The sequence below is a fragment of the Hermetia illucens genome, chromosome 5, assembly GCF_905115235.1.
Source record: "Hermetia illucens chromosome 5, iHerIll2.2.curated.20191125, whole genome shotgun sequence".
Classification (NCBI taxonomy): domain Eukaryota; kingdom Metazoa; phylum Arthropoda; class Insecta; order Diptera; family Stratiomyidae; genus Hermetia; species Hermetia illucens.
In genome coordinates this window covers 89,869,573-89,892,518 of record NC_051853.1, presented here as the reverse complement: position 1 = coordinate 89,892,518, position 22,946 = coordinate 89,869,573, and positions in this window count along the sequence as shown.

Below are 22,946 nucleotides of genomic sequence, written 5' to 3'. Positions count from 1 at the left end.
AGTCCGTCAGCCCGCTCATTCTCCTCTATGCCCTTATGATTGGGATCCCAAAGGAAGGTGAAGGTGCACTATTCCGCCAGCCTGGAGGATGTCGCCGGTGAGTAAAAAGCCTTGGATGTCCGTTAAAATGGCTGTATTACGCTTGGGGCCCGGATCATGCTCCAGCCATCAACAGGCTGCCAGTATCATCACTACTTTCGCTTGACATACCACTGGTGAATCCTGGGAGATGGAACGACTCGCCTACGCTGTTTAACATCCGCACTCACGTAGTCTGACAGCATTTCACGTAAGGCGAGGAAATGTAAGAGTACATTAAGAGCATTAGCCAGGCGGGGTGGTTGAGCCCCGGAAGGCTGGCACGCATGGTTCTTTGAATTCTACATTGTTTGTACTGTAACGACCGCCCAACAGTGCTAACTACCTTATGAAGAGCTGTTTCTATGGATTTGCGGTTGTGGTTCGCGTCCTGAGAGATCGCGTTCTAGGGCCTTCAGTACAAAAGACGTGATGCTAATTGGTTAAAATTACTTTGCAAACTCATGACCGCTCTCGCCCGCTTTCAGTATGAAAACCATGAGCGCGTCTCCAAGAGTGTGCTACTTATTTGAAAGAAAAGTAGTTGCGGTAATTGTCGGCAAGACTCGGCACAGTCCTTACTTGTTGTTAAGGTTTTGTGTAAACACAAAACCTTATTAAAATCGGTTTACTGTCTGTCTGTCTGTCTGTCTTTTTTTTTTTTTTGAGGAGGTGGAAATCTTCAAAAGACACTGGTCTGGACACACCAGCGTGTGGGATTTTTACCCACTAAAACCACCCCCGACTCCCTCCCTGCCCCGCGGAACCACCATAAGGTATTACATCACGGGGCGGAGTCAGCTCACTCTAGCTTAATCCCATTTCTTCTATACGCGGGGCACGTGACCGCGTTTTTCTCCTTTCCTCTGCCTTTCGCAATTTATCTTGAATTGATGCGATCATGGAGTTGACCGCATCCCAATTCCCTTGATGTGCTAGCATTTTCGGCACCAGATTTTCTGGTACCAGCACCTCTCCTAGAGTCTCCTCTAGGTTCCTCCTTTCTTCCACAAATCTCGGACAGTGGAAGAATACATGCTCTGGGTCCTCTGGTACTCCATCGCAATTTGGACAGTCGGGTGAGGTCTCCAATTTAAACCTGTGAAGGTATTGGAGATATCCTCCATGTCCCGTGAGAAACTGGGTGAGATTATAATTAACCTCACCGTGTCGTCTCTCCAACCACTCCTTGATGACAGGAATGAGCCTGTGAGTCCACCGGCCCTTTCCCGAGCATTCCCACCGCTCTTGCCATCTATTTATGGATCTCTCCCTCTCAGCCTTCTTCGTCTGCAATAAGGGAGAGATTGGCTTCGCATGGTATATATTCGCCATCTCATCTGCCAAGATGTCAATGGGCATCATTCCAGAGATGACGAATGCTGCATCATCTGAGACAGTCCTGAAGGCAGAGCATACCCTCAGAGCTGTCCTCCTGTAGACTGCATTCAGTTTACTAGTGTTAACTGACATCCGCAACGCCTCGCTCCAAACTGGGGTCGCATAGAGCATAATTGAGGTCACCACCCTGGCTATAAGCAACCTAGAGGTATGCCGTGGCCCTCCCACGTTCGGCATCATCCTGGCCAGGGCCATACTGGCAGTGGATGATTTATCACAAACATACTGTACGTGTTGCTTATAGCTGAGCTTCCTGTCTATCACCACCCCCAAGTATTTGATGGCCGGCTTGGAAGTGATGATATGATTCCCGACTCTAACACAGGCGTAATTTCTCTTCCGGCGCTTCGTGATGAGGACCGCTTCTGTTTTTTCCTCCGCAAGCGTCAGACCAGAGCTCTCTAATCAGCATTTGACAGCACTGATTGCCTCGCTTGAGTATAACTCAGCATCTTCGAGATGCTTTGCGACAACAACCAGTGCAATGTCGTCAGCGTAACCCACCACTGTGGCTTCCTCCGGAAGGGGGGGATTAAGTACATCGTTATACATGATGTTCCACAGTAGTGGGCCCAATACGGAGCCCTGCGGGACACCCGCGGAAACGACGTACTCCTGCGGTCCGTCATCAGTGTCGTACCAGAGCCTCCTTTCAGTTAAATAACTATCGACAATTGCGGCGAGGTAGGCGGCAATACCAACCTTCGCTAGGGATTTCCGGATTAGATTCCAATTGGCCGAATTGAATGCATTTTTCACGTCCAGGGTTACTACCACGCAATATTTGCTGGTACTACCCTTTCCGTGGATTGCATCTTCGGCCAAGCCAGTAACCAATTTGATGGCGTCAATGGTTGATCTGGCTTTATGGAATCCATACTGCCGATCTGAAAGGCCGCCTTGGCTCTCAACTACTGGGAGTAATCTATTATAGATTACCCGCTCTAGCATTTTCCCCACCGTGTCCAAAAGACATATGGGTCGGTATGAGGATGGTTCACCTGGTGGTTTAGCAGGCTTAGGCAGAAGCACCAACTTCTGCCGCTTCCATACCGCTGAAAATATTCCCTCGGACATGCACGCTTCGAACAACTTAGCAAACATGTCCGGCCTGGATTTCACGGCAAGCTTAAGGGCCTTATTCGGTACTCCGTCCAGACCCGGTGCTTTATTGTCTCCTATTCTGCCGCAGATCTCCAGGAGCTCGTCTCTGGTGACTGGCGGGATTGCCGTCACATTCAGAGGTGGTTGGAATGTGTCGGTGTTCTCCTCTTGCTGGGGGAATAACCCCTGGATGATTTTCAACAAGAGGGCGGGGCACGTGATCTGCGGAGACGAACGGCCTCTAAATCGTCCCATCACGATTCCATAAGCTCTCCCCCACGGATTTACGTCCGCTTCTGAGCAGAGCTCCCTAAAGCATTTCCTCTTGCTTCGCTGGATGGCGAGCTTGAGGGTTTTACGGGCTGCCTTGTAGGCGCACTCTTTCTGCCCTTGATCGACTCTACCTACCGCCCTCTGAGCCGCTCTTCTCGCTCGGTGGCAGGCTGATCGAAGGCCGGTCAGTTCATCATTCCACCAGTAGTTTGGTCTTCTACGGGGGAATGCGCACCTCCTAGGCATGGACGCGTCACATGCTTTGGCGATGCATTGAGCCAGAAGGACAGCTCTTTCCGTAGAGGCGCCTGCTATATCAGGTTGATCCAACCACACCTCTAAGAAGCTCTGCTCATCCAAAGATTTTGCAGACCAGCCTGAAATCTTTTTCGGTTTCGGGCATGATAGCTCTTTGCCCTGAGGTTCGACACATGTCTCAAAGAAAACTGGCTGGTGATCGCTGTGGGTGTAGCATTCGCTGACGCACCAGGACATACCACGCGCCAGCGAAGGGCTGACAAAGGTCAGGTCTACAACCGAGCCTGATCCCCCTTTCTGGAAGGTGTTTACAGCACCTTCGTTAGCCAAAACTATGTCCATCTGCGCAAAAGCTTCTAATAAACTGCGCCCCCTAGCATTTGATTCCCTACTACCCCACTCTAGGGCCCAAGCATTGAAATCACCAGCAATCACCTTTGGACTTCGTCCCTTCGCGTCGAGAACAAGATTATCAAGCATTTGCTCGAATTCAGACAGTGTCAAACTTGGCGGGGCGTAGCAGCTGTATACATATACACCACTTATTTTCGCCCACACGAAGCCACTGCCTGCCTGACTTGCAGTACATTGTGTGGCCTGTCGACCGCAAGCCCATATCGCCGCTCCACCAGTCGAATCTTTGACCCATATGCCACCGTGACGGTGTCTATACGGTTCGCTTATGATGGCGATTTCCATCTCAGATTCGAACGTGGCCTGCTCAAGTAAATCCTGAGCGACCCTGCAATGATTCAGGTTTATTTGAATAAACCTCATTTTCTCATTGCAGTGAGCGCCTTCCTAAATTCTGGACATTTACCACTCCCGGTAATATGCCGGTTATCCTGTCCCTCTTTTACTTCGCACAATAGGCACTTGGGGTCCCTATTGCACTCTCTGGCAATATGGCCTTTCTCCCCACACCTTCTGCATCGATCGGATCGATCAATGCTGCTGGTGCAAGCCTTCGCGAAGTGTCCAAACATGAGGCATTTAAAGCACCTCTTCAGTGAAATTTGTTCCCTTAAACGGCAGACAACCCATCCAATCCGAACCCTTCCGGCAGCCAATAACATCTGTGCTGCCTCCGCTGGTACTCGTATTGTGGCTGTTTGAGTACCACCATAGGCTTTGCGTAAGCCCACAATAGACTCCTCGGTGAGTTCTTTCAACTTGAATTGCTCCTTCAGAGCAATACAAATTTCTTCTTTCGATGTTACTTCATCGAGATCCTTACATTGAAGGTAGATCTCATGTTTTTGGGCACGCACTGCGGCATTCTCCCCAAGTGAGTTTTTCACTTGAGTGCGAAAGTCATCAGTTTTGCTCACGCTGGATCTTTTCAGCTCGAACATGAGATCCCCTTTCTGGGTTCTTCGGATTCGGTTTACATTTCCGCTCAGATCTTTTAGGTCGGGATCCGCTTTGACCTTTTTGAGTATCTCCGCGTAGGACAGATTGCCCTTACTGGAGATAACAATTACATCTGGACGAGTTCGCACTTTTGCCTTTCGTTCCGCTTTTTTGTTGGTAACTTTAGTCCATCCATCGTTTCCGCTGGTCTTAGGCTTCGCAACGCTGGTCGAGTTTCCTAGATTCGCTGTACGGTTTCCTCCTTCTGACCTGTTGGTGTTGGTTTCCCGGATGTCCTGTCCGCCTTTTTTTTCTCTGTCTGTCTGTCTGTCTGTCTGTCTGTCCGTCTGTCTGTCTGTCTGTCTGTCTGTCTGTCCGTCACACGCATTTTTCTCGGAGACGGTTGCAGCGATTGACACCAAATTTGGTGGAAAGGTGGGAATTGTGAACGCTCACGCATACAGTGAATTACATCCTTTTACAACGAATTTAAGGGGGGGTCCCCATACATGCAAAAGGAGGGTGTAAATTTTTTTTTCATCAAATATAGTCATGTGGGGTATCAAATTAAAGGTCTCGGTTAGTACTTTTCGAAGCTGGTCTTAGTTTTGACATTTGTTGGAAAAGTGGGGAGTGCGGGGAGTTGAAAGTGACCATTCCTTTACGGGGGCCATTCTCAGAAATCACTCAACCGAAAAATCTGAAAAAAATCAAGAGGCTGCCACTATATGGTGCCTGGGCTCCGAAATACCTTCCACACTGATATCTGCACAAATAAAGTTAATAATAGTATATTACTATAATTTTCAGTAATTCGCTTCAAAACCCCCCTTAAGTTCATGCTAGGACCACAAAATTTCGCAGCAATATAGAGTATAACACAGAGCATGATCTTACCAAGTTTGGTGGAAATCTCACTATTACTAACAAAGTTATAATACGTCAAAGTTGTCGCTTCTTTGCAAATTCAAGACTGTGAATGTCAATATCATCCGAAAGTGGATATTCTCACGTAATATATGCATATATTACATGCCACGTACTAAGAAATACACAAAACCTTTCGTACCTGAAGCGTCCAGCTTCCGGTTTCCCGACTTGTTTTTTTTACGTGACTGGTCTTATGTCGTTTGGGTATGAAGATTTATATGCGGGGAAAGTGTTTACAGTTCAGCCAGTTGTGTCCTCGGTAGTTACCGATTTGATAATCTCACATGATTGGAGCTGCACACCCTCCAAGCAAGGTTCTAACTCACAGCCCCACCAGAAGATTTCGTTTATTAGCCTTTCGACTTTTCTAGAAAAGAAGGGGAGAGTTTTGCAGATTCATTGGTGCTTTCAATGTTCTGACAACACTCCAATCACGACCGCATCTTGGTAGTTTTGATGGCCGACTTGCATCTCTTTAGGCTGTCCTTGTATGGCTGCCAGTATTTGTGTTTGTAGCAGATGTTGAGGATCTCGGTGGTTAGCTTTCCGAGGCGTGATTGATATTCATTACACAACGGTGGCCTTGCAATATTTACGAGGGCACGATACTGTAAAGGTGGTTTCGAATGCCGGAGAGTTTGCTGTTGATAATTTGGTAATGTGGCTAAACTTACTTCAGTTTATGCTCCTGGGTTTTCTGAAAGGGTTTATGCGAGAGTTACACTGAAAAGTATCCAACTGTGATCGGAGGAAGATCTCTGGTCAGATACTTTCCAGTTGTCCGCTCTAAAAGTCTCCTTGCCGGTTAGTAGTAAATAAACAGTCCTACAACGTTGCCACACTTGCTGCCAGTAGATAGGAAGGGGCTTCGGAATGCTGCAGGTTCTTTTGACAAACTTTTATGTTTGTAGACATAAGTGTAGTCTACTGCGAAAGCCGGTGCTAACTGAAGAATCTGCTGCATATAGTGTGGGGTTACTACTTTCTCTGTTTCTGCCGAAAGTTCCGCTTTCTTGCATCTAATTTTTCTATATATTGCCACATTTGGTGGTGCAACAATGCCGTGTTCTCATTCCCAAGAAGCTTCGTCTTCCTTCACAATACTTTTCGCTGTCAAACACTGGGAGCCTTCTTAGTTTCACTGTGCCTGATTTGCATAGGTCTGTTTCCACATACGGGTATTAAACCAGTTCTCATTATTAGCTTCCCTTTTTCCTACTTTTCCTGGTAGAGGTGTAAGAAAAAATTCTGACTACAAGATTTTGGCTGCAGTCCCCTCTCCTTTGCCCCTACGCGCTATTATTGCGGTTTTAATCGCGAATGTGAATGCTCATAAAATTTCTCGTGGAAAATGTTTATAGTGCACAGACATGTTCACTCTTTCGTGAAATATATGGGACTTACAGTCTCTTTGTTGTTTTTTTCTCTTCATTTTTTAGTGAAACTGTACTTCAGTTTCATGATAGTTACAGTCATTGTTGTCCAAGTGATAAGTTTACAGCAGCAAGACGTTCGTCTTGCAACAAGACGAGCAGAAAGACGAGCAGAGGATCTGGTCTAGGCCTGCTTTAGGAAGGAAATCCAGACATCCCGGTTTTTCGCTGAGGTCCACCAATCGATATCCCTAAAAGCGGTTTGGTACCCTAGTTTGCGCCAACGCTCAGTCTGAGGCAGGGTCTGCACGTCTTTTTTTCTACCAGAGATATTGCCCTTATACACTTTCCGTCTGGATCATCGTCACCAATACGGATTAGGTAGCAATATTTGTCCATCGTCTTCAGTTGGCCGGACCTCCAACTCCCCGATGATCTGGTTGTTTAGCAGTTCATCAAAATGGCCCATGTATGTTTGTGGACCACTTTCCGCGCAAACCAGGTACTTCCAACAACCATTTCGTGTGATACTCCTAACTGAATAATCTGCAGTCCATTATCATTTATGTTTTTATTTAAGCTATGGAAGCCGACGTATCGCTTGAATACGGGCTCCATCGCTATTTGACTTTTAAAATCTTCAAGTATGATTTTGATATCACACTTGGGATAGGCTTCGAGGGTCCGTTCAACTGCCTCGTAGAATCTATCCTTCTCTGACTCTGCAGTCTCCTCTGTAGGAGAGTAAACGTTAATGAGGCCTATGTTTCTAAATTTACCCCGCAAACGCAGAGTGCATAGTCTTTCGCTTATGTTTTCAAAGCCGCTAACAGCAGGTTTAATTTTTGGGCTGACTAGGAACCCTACTTCGAGTACATGGTATATTGGATGGCTGCTATAATATATGGTGCAGTGACTCTTCCCCAGGAAACCGGTTCCTGTCCAATGCATCTCTTGCAATGCTGTTATATCAGCCTTATATTGGGACTGGGTACCGGCTAGCTGCTGAGCAGCATTCGGTCTGTACAGGGAGCGCACATTCCACGTTAAAAGGGAGCGCACATTCCACGTTAAAATCGTTATTCTGCTTTCGTTGCCGGGTTCGTCGTTGTAAAATCCATCCTGTCCGAGGCTCCGTTTGTTGGTTCGTAATTTCGGTTTTTCGTGTAGGATTGTCAGCCATATCAAACCCCCAACCTGGAGGACCAGTTGGTACAATTTGTCCCGTTTTTAGGCGCAGGAGACTCACCTTCGTTCGTTTCCGTCTCCAGTTTTTCATTAAGAAAGACCTCCCAGCGATCACTACATGGTTCTAGAGGTAGTAGGTAGGTAGTAGAACTGTTGGTGTTAATTCAGCAGGCGTTTCCCAGGTTTTATGCCTTTACGCTTAGGGACGTATACTACCGTTTGACCTTACATGTTCATATTTACTTTACGCGGGAAACCTTAAAATAATTTGCTTTCTGTTATATCTCGCTGGACTGTGCCCTCTTGTAATCCAACATGGTGAGTTTATGGTCGGCGAACAAGCTGACAATAAATGTCAGTAATGCCATTTTGGTTGACACCACCAAATTGTGTGGAATTCTACGTTCCTTCTCCAACTTTATTACCATTCAACCCTCCTTAAAATTTTTTAAATCCCCTGTTAGAAATTTTCATGAATATTGCTCTGTGCGTCTCTCTTGAAGTTGGACATTGCAAATTTAGCCTTTTTAAAAGAACTTTCCCTGGGTGGAATATACTTCCCTACTGCGCACGTCCAATCTACCTTACCTGCAGCATAACTCTGTAATTGTCTGATGGATTGCTCGACCTTCTCGGGTACCGGGTACCGTGCTGGTAGCGAGGCTGACAAAGCTGCGGGACTACCTTTATATTTTTCTGGTGCAAGAGTCGGCCAAGTTGAACTCTCTTAGAAAGTCGGATGCTGCTATCACGAATTCCAGACTGGAATCAGTGCAGACCCTTGTGGAAGTACACCATCAGAGAGAACTGGTGTTAGAAGTGAAAGGGGAAAGTTGGCGTTCCTGCAAACCCTTCAACACGTAAGTGTTGTACAAGAAATTGGAATACTGCGAGAACAGTTGTTATCCATGAAAATGTCTTTTGAATAGTTCAGAGCAGCTGGCATGGGTGACATCTATCTAGCAATGCTAAAGGAGGGTGTATAGAGCACTTAGAAAGTAATATTTTTCTAGCAATAAAAGGTTTTCTTGTAAACTAGCTATACTGCAAAGAACTGTGTGCCTGGGTACTACTGTTGCCATGAGGATAATATCCGGCGTAGTTCTAAATGGAGTACTCAGTTTCCAGCCCTTGGATTTATTTATTCAAAGCACACAATGAGAGCAGATCATAGACGCACATCATTAATAATAGACGTTATGAGTTTATTTGCATTTGCAATGCAGAAAGTTTCCGTTTAACTATCTCTAGAATTGCAACTGCGGGCGTCTCACTAGGATGACATAGTTTTGATAAACCTTCTGCACTTTTTCTTTCACCTGTCTGCTGGCTTTTGCAGTGATGATTTGAGACAGCCTAGCGTTGTCTTCCCTTGATGAGTCACGCCGACGTTAGAGACGAATTTTACATAATGGATTTCTACGGGCACTCAAACTAATAACACGAAGGTAACCCTTCTCACCGTTCAACCTAGCAACTGAAACTGAACTATAATGCACAAATCCCCGCAGTTGCAGGAGCAACTCACAAGCATATCATCACACAGTCGAAACGTAATCTTAACAGTGATTTGAGATAGAATTCCCGGGGTTGCTGGAGATCCATCAAGCCCGGGATTAACTGGTCTATGCAAATGATTGATTTTCGAAAATTCTATACGCGCTCTTTGGAATTCGTCCTGAACCTCCGCGGAGACGGTGAAGAAGAGTGTTTTGGCCGGTCAAGTAGACGTATAGCGACAAACTCTTGACGTATCTAAGTAGGGGTAGTAAGATGTTGTACCTGCCCACGCCGTTGTTATCTCGTAGCAGGATCGGATAATAAAGAGGTTCACTTGTCCACGTGAACCTGCTGAGGTGGTCGCCACAAACTATGGCGGTTCCTGGGGCGCAACGATGCACTACAGCCATTCAGAGTGAAGCTATCCACCCATCCTCCGTTCGCAACCTGTCTTGAGGCCGACTACGGCAGGGTTCGTTATAATTGTTGTTTCATTTTTTTTCGTTTTTATGTTTCTTCTGTTGCGGCTCTACGCATCATTTTTAAGGTATTGTGTAAATACAAAACCTTATTAAAATCGGTTTACTGTCTGTCACGCGCATTTTTCTCGGAGGCGGTTATAACAATTGACACCAAATTTGGTACAAAGGTGGGAACTGTGAACGCTCACGAATACAGTGAGTTACATTCTTTTACGTTGAATTTAAGAGGGTCCCCATACATGCAAAAGGGGGTGTAAATTTTTTTCTCATCAAATATAGTCATGTGGGATATCAAATTAAAGGTCTCGATTAGTACTTTTCGAATCCGGTCTTAGTTTTGACATTTATTTGAAAAGTGGGAAGTGCGGTGGGTTGGAAGTGATCACTTCTTTAAGGGGGCCATTCTCAGAAACTATCTAACCGAAAAATCGGAAAAAAAATCAGGAGGATGCCACTATCTGGTGCCTGGGCTCCGAAATACCTTTCATACCGATATCTGTTCAAATAAAGTTAATAATAGTATATTATTATAATTTTTTGTAATTGGCTGGAAACCCCCCTTAAGTTTATCCGAGCACCACGAAATTACAGCGATGTAGGCTATAATGCAGAGCATGATCGTACCAAGTTTGGTGGAAATCGCACTATTACTAACCAAGTTATAATACGTCAAAGTTGTTGGTCCTTTGAAAATTGAAGACTATGAATGTCAATATCACCCGGAAGTGGATACTCTCACATAATATATGGATATATTACGTGCTACGTACTAAGAAATACACAAAACCTTTCGTACCTGAAGCGTCCAGCTTCCGATTTCCCGATTTGTTTATTTTACCATTTAGCTTTTCCGCGATATTTTCAAATTAATATTTGAAATTTTGATGTGATCCCACCGCACCAGGTACAAGATGCGTAAAATTGTGTACATAAGGTGAGAGGGACTGGAGTGTCGAAAAGGATCCTGAGTCTACCTAAATTCCCGAAGGAAGGAAGGTAGCAAACTGCAACAGCGTTTGTTTCACTGCGGGAACGCATAAATGAACTCTATAAGTTAGTTAAGTAGAGGCGGAGTATCCACCAGTAGTAGTAATCAAGTGCAAAGACCTAGATGACGTCACAGGCTGAGAGGATATCTGTGCTGCGCTAAGGGAACAATTCAATCCTAGCGGAAGAAAAGAGAGTGTGATAAAGAGGATACAAGTACACAGACCGCTATTATTAGCTTGTTGGTTGAATCACGGATTAAACTGATTACCGCGGGCAAGGTAAGAATAAGTTGGGTCATGTGCCGACTTAGGAAGAAAGTATCTCTCAAGAGGTCCTTCAGATATCTCGATTCCGGTCATTATGCAATATTATGTACTAGTGAGCACGATAGATCGAGAAGGTGCAGGAAGTGGGGAGATGAGCGCCACCTTATCAAAGATTGCAATGGAGATCCGTGATGCATGTTGTGCAAAGGGAAAAAGGGAGTGGACCACCGGCACGTTGCAGATGGTCGCATTTGCCCACCATATAGGAGGAAGCTGAATCGTAGGATTAAACGCGGTTGGTGGAAATCAACTTCAACCATTGCGAGGTGGCTCAAAACTTGTTCTCGCAAACCATTTGAAAGTCGAATGTGGAAGTGGTGGTAATTTGGGAACCTTACCGAAATTATCGTAGTGTTATGTGTGTGAAAGACTCATCTGAAAAGGCGGCGGTATCGACATGCGGGCAAAAAGCCATTCAAGAAACAATGGCGTTCCCAGGAGCCGGCTTTGTAAGGGCAAAAGTCAACGGTGTCAATATCTACAGCTGTTACGCTCTTCCTAGTGCAAGATTAGCGTAATATGAGGAGATGCCCATAATCATTGGGGGAGATTTCAATACGTGGGTCTTAGGCATGGGAAGTCGAGTGACGAACATTACATACTGGTGAAATCAAGAAATCGCGTTGTTGAGAGCATCGTGTCTATGAGTCGCGAGGCTTTGCCGAAGAACAAGTGGGAAGCCAGAACATCAGAAGTCGGAGAAAGAATATCGCAATCTTTGAAGCAGCCTTAAGCAGGCTATAAGGAATTGCTACAAGCAGTTGTGCGTTGTGAGAACCCGTGGGGCAATGAGTACAAGGTTGTAATGAACAAGATTCGTGGACAAAAATCATCGGAAATGACGTGCCCGCGACTATTGTCCAAAATGATCACAATCCCTTTCCGCAATAGGAAAAAGTGGATCTCAGCCAATGTTTCAACAGGACGTCTTTACAATTCCCGGGGTGACCGAGGAGGAACTACGAGAGGTTTTTTGACGAAATGGGGATAATAAAGCTCCGGGATTGGACGGGGTTCCGAACAAAGTCCTGAAGTTAGCTGCTGGAATCCGGCCCGCATGCTACATATGCACATTTGAACCGTGCATGGGGGAACGAGTATTTGTCGTCCAGTGGGAAAGGCAGTGCTTGGTTTTGTTATCGAAACCCCAAAAACCACCTGCCGTACCTTCTTCATGTCGCCCTATCTGACTTTTAGACGCTATGGGGAAGATGTTGGAGAGGGTGATATACAACAGGCTGCTTAAGATCGTCGAGCTTGCGGGTGGTCTATCGAAGCAGCAGTATGGGTTTCGAAGAGCACGGTCCACTGTCGATGCAATAGTGACGGTTGTAAGTGCTGCGCGTTGGCGACGCTGGATGTCAGGAATGCCTTTAATTCGGCCAATTCTGGTTAGATTAAGGGCACCGTTACTAAATTGGGTGTCCCTGGTTACTCAGATCCGATAATAGGGAGTTACCTCTTGAAGATACTTATTTGGTACGAGACGGACGACGGGTCAAAGGAATATATTGTGACAGCAATTGTTCCTAAAGGCTCCGTATTGAGGCCCCTGTTGCTCCCCTGATATAATGTATGACAGAGTGTTCAGCCTTCGCGTGCCAAAGGAAGCAACGTTGATTCGTTTTGCAGATGACCTGGTTTACGTGGAACTATATGGAAATGAAGCCATTCATGTCATCAAAGCGTGGCTCGAAACGGCGAAATTGGAGCTGGTGGAAGATAAGACAGAGGCGGTCCTTATTACCAAACGCAGGAAAAACAATACAGTCAAAATCCAGGTTGGTAATCACGAGGCCGTTTCAAAATCGATCATGAGATACCTGAGGATAATGATCGATGCGAAGTTGAGCTTCAAGAGGCACATGGATTATGCCCGCGAAAAGGTAGCAAAGGTTAGCTAAACTCTAGCAATGGAGAGCCCAAATCTAGTGCTTATCGCAGGGGTGGTGAAATCCACCCTGCTATACGTGGCTCCTGTCTGGGTCGGAGCACTGGATAACACAGTGAATCAGGGAAGGGTAGGTTCGGTATACTGGCTAATCGCGTTGAGCGTGTGTAGTGCATATAGGACGACATCCAGTGAGGCAGTGTGGGTTATAGCGGGGATGATTTTCTTAGATCTTCTAACGAATAAGGCACACTATCTTCAAGGCTTTCGAAAAGCCACAACGAAGGAGCTACACAGGAGATGCCGATAACGGTGGGATAATTCCGAAAAAGTCCGCTGGATCCATACACTGCTCCTGTGTATTGAGAAATGGGCCAAGCGAAAGCATAGAAAGTTGAATTACCACCTAACACAGTTCCTTACGGGACACGGTGGATACAGGAAGTACTTGCATCGCTTCGGATTAGTTGAGTTCCCAGACTGTCCCGAATGCGGGATCGTTACAATGTCAAAATGTCAAATCATATCATATCACATTATCATAATGAAATATTCTAGCGTCCTTGCCTCAGAACGCTAGTCTATATGTAAGTTCAATTTTCTCAATTCCCGCCACCCCACATGAATTCTTAATTCTTCTCATAATAGTAATGAACACTTTGTTCGGAATTTCGTGTGTCATCTAGGAGCGAACGTGATGAGAACGGGCTTTTATCGAGCGTTACACATTGCCTTGAACAATTGGTGAGAACGTCCTTATTGTATTCTATTTATATTTGTTTTAATGTACTTGGTCCTTGTAGGGTAAGTTTTTACTCATTGTACTGGATCGTTGCTTACGGTATTCAATATTGAGAAAATGTGAATGTCATCGTTATTGTTGGGGCTTTTTATGAACCCAATATTACTTTCCGGAAAGGAAACTTGAAGGATGTAATCTCGATTATTCTGGTATGTCCACATAACATATGTGGCCTCCTCATGTATTCAAGAAATTAAATCTATTTATCTCAAATGGAATTTGTTTTCAACTCCTTTTTGCATTTACTTAACAGAAGATTAAAGGAAATCTTGTTGTACTTCATTTTTCAATCTTATCACTCTCCATAACATGCAATGGAAAGATTCCGTTACGAGGTTCAAGCAGTTTCCAAATGTAACCGACATTTCTTCTTAGAGATCCAATGCATTAGCGAAGGTCTGTTAAATAATAAAATAATTAAATGCCTGTCCCTGTTCTGCCGTGACCTCTTATCGTTAAACAATTTGATGACCTTCGCATTGGATTACAAGGGACCATGACCGGTGGAAAGTGGCAATTATTCGAGTAAGAAGAAAGGACGTCATAAAGCCTCATACCATAAACCCAGACACAATCTTCTTGCTGTTGCTGTAAGTGGAAGGGTCATGGAAATTCACACTCATGAAATGGAAGTGTGCTTCTTTTAAAGGACATTCCGCAAGGATATTACAAGAGGTAAGGACTTGGGTGCGTGCCATGAGCGCACGCATTCCATTCCGGTTAAAATGAAAGGTAGACGTATTAATCGATATTTCGAACACCAGAAGACATAATAATGCCTCTGTCGTCAGCGTTTTCATGCTGGAGTTTCTAGAAAACGTTAAAACGTTATTCCTATGCTGCACGCACCATTTGCTCGTTTTAATTGTTTTGACAATTAATTTGAAGGATGTAATTATTTTGGATTGAAGACTAAATGTGTAAACAGCTTGCCAGGCAGTCGCATGCGTGATTTTGTTAGTACAATTTCACACAATTTTATCAAGAAATTTAAACAAGGGCAGTTAAGATTATAAGGCTCATACATATGTATTGTAATAGGACTTTAGTTTCAAGGAAAGGAAAACTAGAGCAGCGGTCAACGTACATATTTGCAGGATAATAATTTCGAAGGAATAATGTCCTTACAGTTCATGGGCGTCCAAAGGGCACATATCGCCCATAGTCAACGACTTTTGAAGCTTTTTCAGACCGCTTGAAGATATGCAAGTCAATGTTTAGAATAGACTGGACAAACCTTTATTTAACGTTCCATTTTTCTCTGCATTACATTTAAGAGTACAGATTCTATTAGAGCTGAAAAAGCTCTGATAGAATTTTAGACTATGCAACCCCTTAATTCATAGTTACCTAAATTGCCCTGTGAGTTGCGGTTTAAGAATTCACTCAATGTCTTCCATGCTTGTCGTAAGAGGCGGCTAAAATTGGTAAAAAACACGTCAACAATGCCTCGGATAGGGACTCACGGCTGCGACCATTGACTATCAAAAACGGACTATGATCGGTTTCTGGAATTTGCTCACGCTCTTCGACAACGGTAACGAAGTACATCAGAATCTCGTTTTCTCCAACACGAGTGGGAACTCCAGCAATATAATCTGGAAATTCTGGGCCTAAGCGAATTATAATGGTGGGACTCTGGAGAGTATTCCTCTTCCTCTTACCACACTAAATGGCAATGTGCTTTTGTACTCTAGAAAGCCAAACGGTAACAGACGCGTCTCCCACAAGCCGCGCTCTCAGGGCCTGCCAGGCGGGTTTCGAGAAGATTGTGACTGCAAGACCTCGGTCTAGGTTAAGAGTTATCACAATTGTATAGTGCTATGCATCAATGAAGATTTCCGATATAGTGGAGAGAGATACCTTCTATGGGGAATCAGTTCAGGAGAGGCTTCCTAAAGGTGACATTCTGATGGTCATTGGTGAAACATTGTTCGAGCATAGAGCCTGCCATAAGGTCAGTTGGGTTTTGACTGACCGAGACGATACGGGCACGACCACTTTACGAACGTAACAACGCTGACATTGGCCTCGAAAGGGATCATCATCTGATGGTGCTTTACTTTCGTTCGCGCGTTGTATCCGCTAATGCTCGCAACGTTGGACAGCTGCAACCCCGCAAGTTTAATATCGACTGTTTGTAGTGAGAGAACATGCGGATAAGAACTATTCCTCCAAACAAAAGAGAAATTATCTGGCCACCAATGCACTCAAATGGAGTAAAGCCGCTGGGCTTGGTCGTCAGTGCTTGGAGCACTCCAACTCGTACGGAAATCTTGAGAGTGCAAGGCAAACGAACACCCCTTCTGAGCGTGACAATTGAAGGGGTATTCCGGTGAAACTAATAGCCATTATCATAGCGACATATGTTGTGGTAAAATATCACGTGCTGCACTGAGGTAAACTCTCGTAGGATTTTGAGGTGCACAGTAGATCCACAAGGGTGACATCTTATTACCGATATTGTTTCTTCATATTATCGGTGATGTTCTTCACGCTGCCTTGTCCGGAGGGTGGACTACGGTATCTTTCTTCAAACACCTCGACTACGCTGATGACACCTATTTGCACTTACAACAGGTTATGAACCTCGGCGAGATGATTCTGGATTTTGAGAGAGAGAAAAGTAGAGTTGGATTCAAGATAAACACCAAGAAAACCAATGTTCTCAGTCTGATGGGTTATCGCACTCTCCCTACCCCGTTAATAGGAGGAGGGTCGAATTTATATATCTAGGAAGCATTTTTTATGACGAGGGTAGCACTGAACTGGATGTTGCCCAACGTATTAACAGCGCTAGATCCGTTTTTACTGTCTGTGCTAGTGCTATTTCTGCGTTGCTATATCGGAGTAGCACATGGAAAGTAAACCCCACTGTTACTCAGAAGCCCAAGCCTTCATCAATCGCTGTCTGCGTGGTATCATCGGATAACGCTGACCTGATACTATCACAAACAAGGAACTTGGTTGGCGCACAGATCTATCATTCGTACGCACTCTGATCGGAAGGTGGAAGTGGCTGTAGATAGACAGAGCGGTGACAATTGCATTGATGGCTACGCCATGCAATGGAATCCACACTCTCAAGAATGCCGGCGAGTGGATTGTCCCAGGGGGAGTTGAAACGCATTTCAGGTGTGGTTGCCGCGCTGTACCCCACCAAGGGGTAAATTGCAACCATATATAAGCTTTGGTCTAAAATATGGGCGTTCGTTTAATATACTGCTTTTAAGGCAGAGGTGAAGCATTGCCTGACTAGGTGTCTCTGCTTTGGTACGAAACCTTAAAGCCATCTTCGCTTACTTTAGCTCTAATAGAATTTTATACTATGCAAGTCCTTAGTTTACGGTTACTCACCCCATGTCGGTAAAAATTGTGCATTAGCATTAGTATTAATCAGGTGTTCTGGTTTTCTTACTAATTTCAAGAAGCGTCTTCTGTAGGTTTTTTAAATTGTTCACTGCCTAGTGAGTGTGGTTGGGTAAAGCGAGAATTTATTAATTCAACCAGTTATTTATTTGCTTAACTATTTTTTTCACTTACAATTTTCTCTTATGGTGGTATGCACTATTACTCCAAGCAGAAATTTCGTAAGTTAGATTTGGTTGAATAGCCAGTGAGGCGGTGTTATCAGTACTAAACGACAACGACATATGATACCGGTTAGTGTGGAGTTACCACCAGGCGTTGCTGAAACTTGGCTGACTGAACGAAACATTCCTGACTTGGGTGCCAGGGCACTCGAATATTGTTGGTTATGAGGAAGCTGACAACTCATACTGCTCCTTAAAGAAACAACCTGACGACACTTTTCTTACAAGCAGGACCATCAAAAAATGGCAGGTACCTATCATCCATTATCAAATCAGCTATCAGATTAAAAATCTCCTAAGAACACGCGATATCTACTAACCGACCACATCAACTGAAGACATGATTAGGAAGTGTCAAAGTGACAACAAGCACGACAGCGTGAAAAACGGAATCTATCAAATAACCTACACCGATTGCGAAAAATCGTGTATATGGATAACCGGAAATCTAACAACGGCGAGGTTCAACGAAGACATAAGGGAAGCAAATCTGGCAAAAGAGAAAATAAATCAGCACATGCCTTCAAATCGTGAATAGCTAGACATATGGCAGAGAAGAAGGATAACCTTAGAGTAATTAAGGAGGTTAACGAATTCCGTAAATGATTAGATGCCTTAGAAAGTTTCATTATCCACAAGATACCTGAGGATAATAGGATTAATGGCAGTCTAGGTATCTCCTGGGATAGTTCAATGGGTCTGACAAAAGGCCTGAGTGCTTGCGGCTGGGGCTCATCCCACTAAACTAAACTAAACGGTGACAAAATGCAATTCTGGCGGACTTCGCTTCGGACTTAGAATTGTTCTGAAATTTGCCTCGATGCAAAACACCTTCAAATATGGCTCTGATGATTACGATAGCAAATGTCTTCTGAATGAATGGAATTGGAATTGTACAAAGCTGTGCGTGAAAGTTCCGCTTGGAGACTGTCAAGGACGACTTTACTTCGTTAGAGCGCGTTGATGGTTACGAGAGTTTTGTTTCTGTTTGGAGGAGCAGTCTGCGCCGCTATTTTGCGATAACTTACTTAGCTGGAACGGAGCGGAAACCAGCTTGCTCTTTCTCGATGAAGATTTTCCTTGTTCCATATCGGGCTCTTTGCGATGACAGGGAGCGTAATTGGGTTCTGCGCCAGTTTCCCTGACTAGCGGAATAATAAATTCCATTTTTCCAGGCGCGCACTCCGTTGAACTACCCGGGATTTCGCATGGCGTCGGAGCTTGAACGAGTCAGGCCCGCCATCGCTGGTAGCGATCAATAGAGCCTTCAATCTCTTTCGTCTATCGATCTGTTTATACGATTCCGCAGTTAGCTATATCTTATGACGCCTCTTCGGGACGTGGCCTAGGACCTGGATAGCGTTGGAGAAAAGAGCTTTTTTGATGACGTCCCAATACTGATCGATATTCTCAGGCCGGTTACTCCGTGTATTTGCCGTTCGATTAGCAAGATAGTCCTCCCACTATCGGGTGACAGCTGGATGATATAAGCGGTTATTCTTGAGCCTGGAGGACGGAAAACAAAAGCGAACGTAAGCGACCGTCAGATGGGGATCCCTTTCGTCAATGTCAGCGCCTCTCTTGTTACGCATATCCAGGAGACAACTCTTAAATCTACTGCTGATCGCGAAGTAATCGATCTGATTTGTTGCACGGTATCGGTCGGTTGAAACCCAACTGCCCTTATGGAAACATCTATAATAATAATAATCGTTGGCGCAACAATCCATGTTGGATCAGGGCCTTGAAGTGTGTTAGAGCACTTCATTCAAGACCGTAACGGTACACTCGGAGGCAATGTGGTCAGCATTGCGCTCGTCCGATTATTACCCTGATTTAACTCAGGTACTCATTCACAGCTGAGTCGACTGGTATCCGACGTCAAATTACGATACAAATTCCACTGCCACCAGTGAGATTTGAACCGCGACCTTCCGTATGACAGCCTTGCGCTCTAACCACTCAGCTATCCGGACACCTCTATGCTCGAACAATTTGTCATCAGTGGCTGACAAACCCGACACCAGGTTTGTGTCTGTAACCACACGGCTTTCCGGAGTATAAAAGTACGTTGGCGCAAAAGGGAGAGGAGTACTCTCCAGACTCCTACCATTTTACTTCGCGTAGGCCTTGAATGTCCAGCTTATATCGGAATTCCCGCTCAAGTTGGAGAAGGTGATTATAAAAACCAATCATTGTCCGTTTTCCATAGTCAAAGGTCGTAGCCGTGAGGTCAACCCATATCTGAAGCGTTGTTAATGTGTCGGTAGCAATAAAATTTCGAAATATGCAGGCCATATACAATCTGTAATTCATTAAAATTGTTAATCAGAAATTTATTTAGTTATATTATTTAGTAATTCTTATCCAAACCACCCCGACCGGAGACCTCTCATGACTTCTTGTAGGCGAGAGGATTATACAGGTCATGTCAATCCTCAGTTCTGTGCTCAGTCTGTAATTCAGCTTAGGATCATACTCAGATACTTTACATTGGAGGAAATGACAATCTTTGCCCATTTAGTTACGGAAGGTGGAATTTGGGTGCCTTTGTGCAGGTAGTGAAGAGTATCATCTCCTTTTTGGTTGGATTTATACTGATTCTGCGTCTTGCAGCCCACAGGAATAGTTTGCCAAACGCTGACTCCCTAATCCCTAAGAGCAATATCAACAAGTCGAAGGTATACGCTACCACCTTCACTCCGCTCCCGCCGAATATCCATAGAATTTCATTTCTTATTATCAACCAAAACACCGGAGAGGTGCTCGTCACTGTGGGACGTCATTTTATTATGTGCTACGCACTGGTTGAAGCTCAAATCCGGTTCAGTAGGTTGCGGTGGGCGGGTCATTTAATCCGTATAGATGAGGATGATTTAGTCCGAAAAGTCTATAAGGGCAATATCTATGGTAGAAAAAGAAGACGAGGCGGACTCTGCCTGAGATGAAGCGATGGCGCAGGTCAGGACGCCAGACAGCTTTTAGGGATATCGGATTGGTAGACCTCGGCGCAAACCCGAGGTGTCTGGTGTTTCCTAGACCTAGACCGGATACCGGTTGTTGCGAACAGCTAACATTTTAGTAACTAAGCACTGAAGAAGGGAGTAAGCAGCTCCGAAATAGGTACTTATTTGCGAAAGTAAAAATTTGCTTGAAAAGGAGGAGCTATGCGTTATGATCGTTCTAAAGTAGATGTCCAGGACGCGCCTTAGCGTCTTTAATACGAATGAGATGGGGCGTGTTATGAAAAAAAGGGGGAGGGGCGTTTTCAGAGTGTGATTCATGTCAACAACCCTTTCTTGTTGTTTTTGAAGCATGACTGATACTATGGCTCTAGGTCTAGAAATTTGTAAGCGGAGAAGCTGATTTTATACCCGATGGTTGCCAATTCGATATTTGCGATCTCTTCCATATGAGATTCTAACTTAGAGTCCTCCTCGCTAGCTTTTGAAGTAGCTGCTCCAGTGTTCCGGTAGAAAATTTTGCCAGTAGTCCACAGCTTTTTAAGCAAGTATGTTCTTCTGTGTTTCTTGGCCGTATCTTACTGAGATCGTAGAATTGGACATTATTTTGTCTGCGGCACATTCCTGTCCGTGGAAAAGCGAGGTTCATCAGGCAGTCCCTGATTACTGTGGAAGTAGAGACTATCAGTGGGCGCTGAAACCCCTTCGTTGCTATATTCTCGTTTTGTTTAATTGAATTTGTGATCGTATTAGCTTTGGAAAAGTTTGATTGCAGATAGTATCAACAAACCCGGTTGAAAAGAGAAGACGTTTGAAAAGTGGTGTTGCTTCTGTGTATGGCGATGTAGTTTCGATGGAGCGTTTCAGTTAGAAAATAGTTCGTCCTCCGTTGCATTCAGTTTTTTATTAGGCAGATAGTTTTGAAGTTATTATAGAAAGGGATGATCTTTTTACAGTTTCACATATCGAGATCGAACATGGTGGTTTTTAGAAACGGAACTGTGGAGAGTATCCTTTAGGTGATAAGTCTCTGCTAATTTTGATAAGGTTGAGAGATTTCTGCGACACTGCTTGTGGGAGTTCGGAGCTTAGACCGGCAATTCTTGCCTCCGGAGCATGACGTTGAATCGTTTTGATCTTCAAACTGTGTTGTTTTGACGTTTTCTAAAGATCTAGTTTTTCAGTGCATTGAGCATCGTTAGCCCACGATCGTCTTTGCACTGATTACTTTGCGTGGCAAAGGAGTGCTGACTTGTTATCTTATTTTTGAATTCCGTTATGGCTGTGCAGCTCTGTGCATGTCGACGTCGATCTAAATATTATAAAACTTAGAGAACTAAAAGGGTTCGTATAGGCTTTTATCCTGCCATTTCCCTTACCAAGGCCAATATTTGTTCCTTCCAAAGGACGAGTTCCTTTAATACTATCTAGCATTTTCCAACCACGACATATCTATTTCTTCGAAGTTTGTTACTGCGCGCAGCGCCATGTTCGTCCGTTTACAGATTTCCCATATTATTAGTGTAGTACTACGATTCCGAAATCCTAATTGCTCTGTTGGTTATATTGTGCTATGATATGTGTATTTTAGAGTAATAATCGATAACAACTTTTGTACTTTTCAGGTTTAAAAATTATCAACAGGAGCTTTTACACCAAAGTATTCGACCATGCGAAAGAAATTCCAGTGCAGCGAACTACAGCCGCCCAAGTTCATGGCGCTCCAAGTATTATCAGGATTTAGGTAAGTGGCCCTCCTTTAGTGGCTAATAGAGCAAGTATCGAATTTGGTTCTTTGATGTAGTTGCAAAAATTGATTGAAAGGGCTACTGTATTGAATTGTGAGTCATTACACGAGATTGATTCACCATCTTGTCTTGAAATAAATGGCAAATCTATAAGAACAGAGAATATCTGTGATACTTTACTTTATTCTGGTTACTGAGAAATGTTTAAGAAGGAGGTAATTTGATTGGTTGTACTTAGTAGCTATAACAACAAGACAATCGAATTCAAGATGTTGGCTCTGGTCAGTCTCCCCAGTATCAAATTGTCTTTGTACATTTATGTTCTTCTCGACCTCCGGGATTTCTAATCGAAGAAGATCCTAGCCCCCTTTGATGATTCAATACTGCAGGTTTTGTAAAACCAAACCCATGACTCTTATATGAGAAATATACAGGATAAGTTGATCTACATCCGTTAAAGGCGTGTAGTATATATCATTTCTGACTGATTTCACTATGAAACACCTTACCCCAAACTGAACCGTTTTCGCAATACTCGAAGTGGCCGATTTTCCTGCTATTGAATTAGATATTTTGAAGTATGTGACTCTTATTATTTTCCGAGTTATCACAACCTCGACATATGCCGGATTTTACCTAATACTAGCACTAAGTGCCAAGCATTTAGGCTCGGACGATCCTATCTACTTAAAA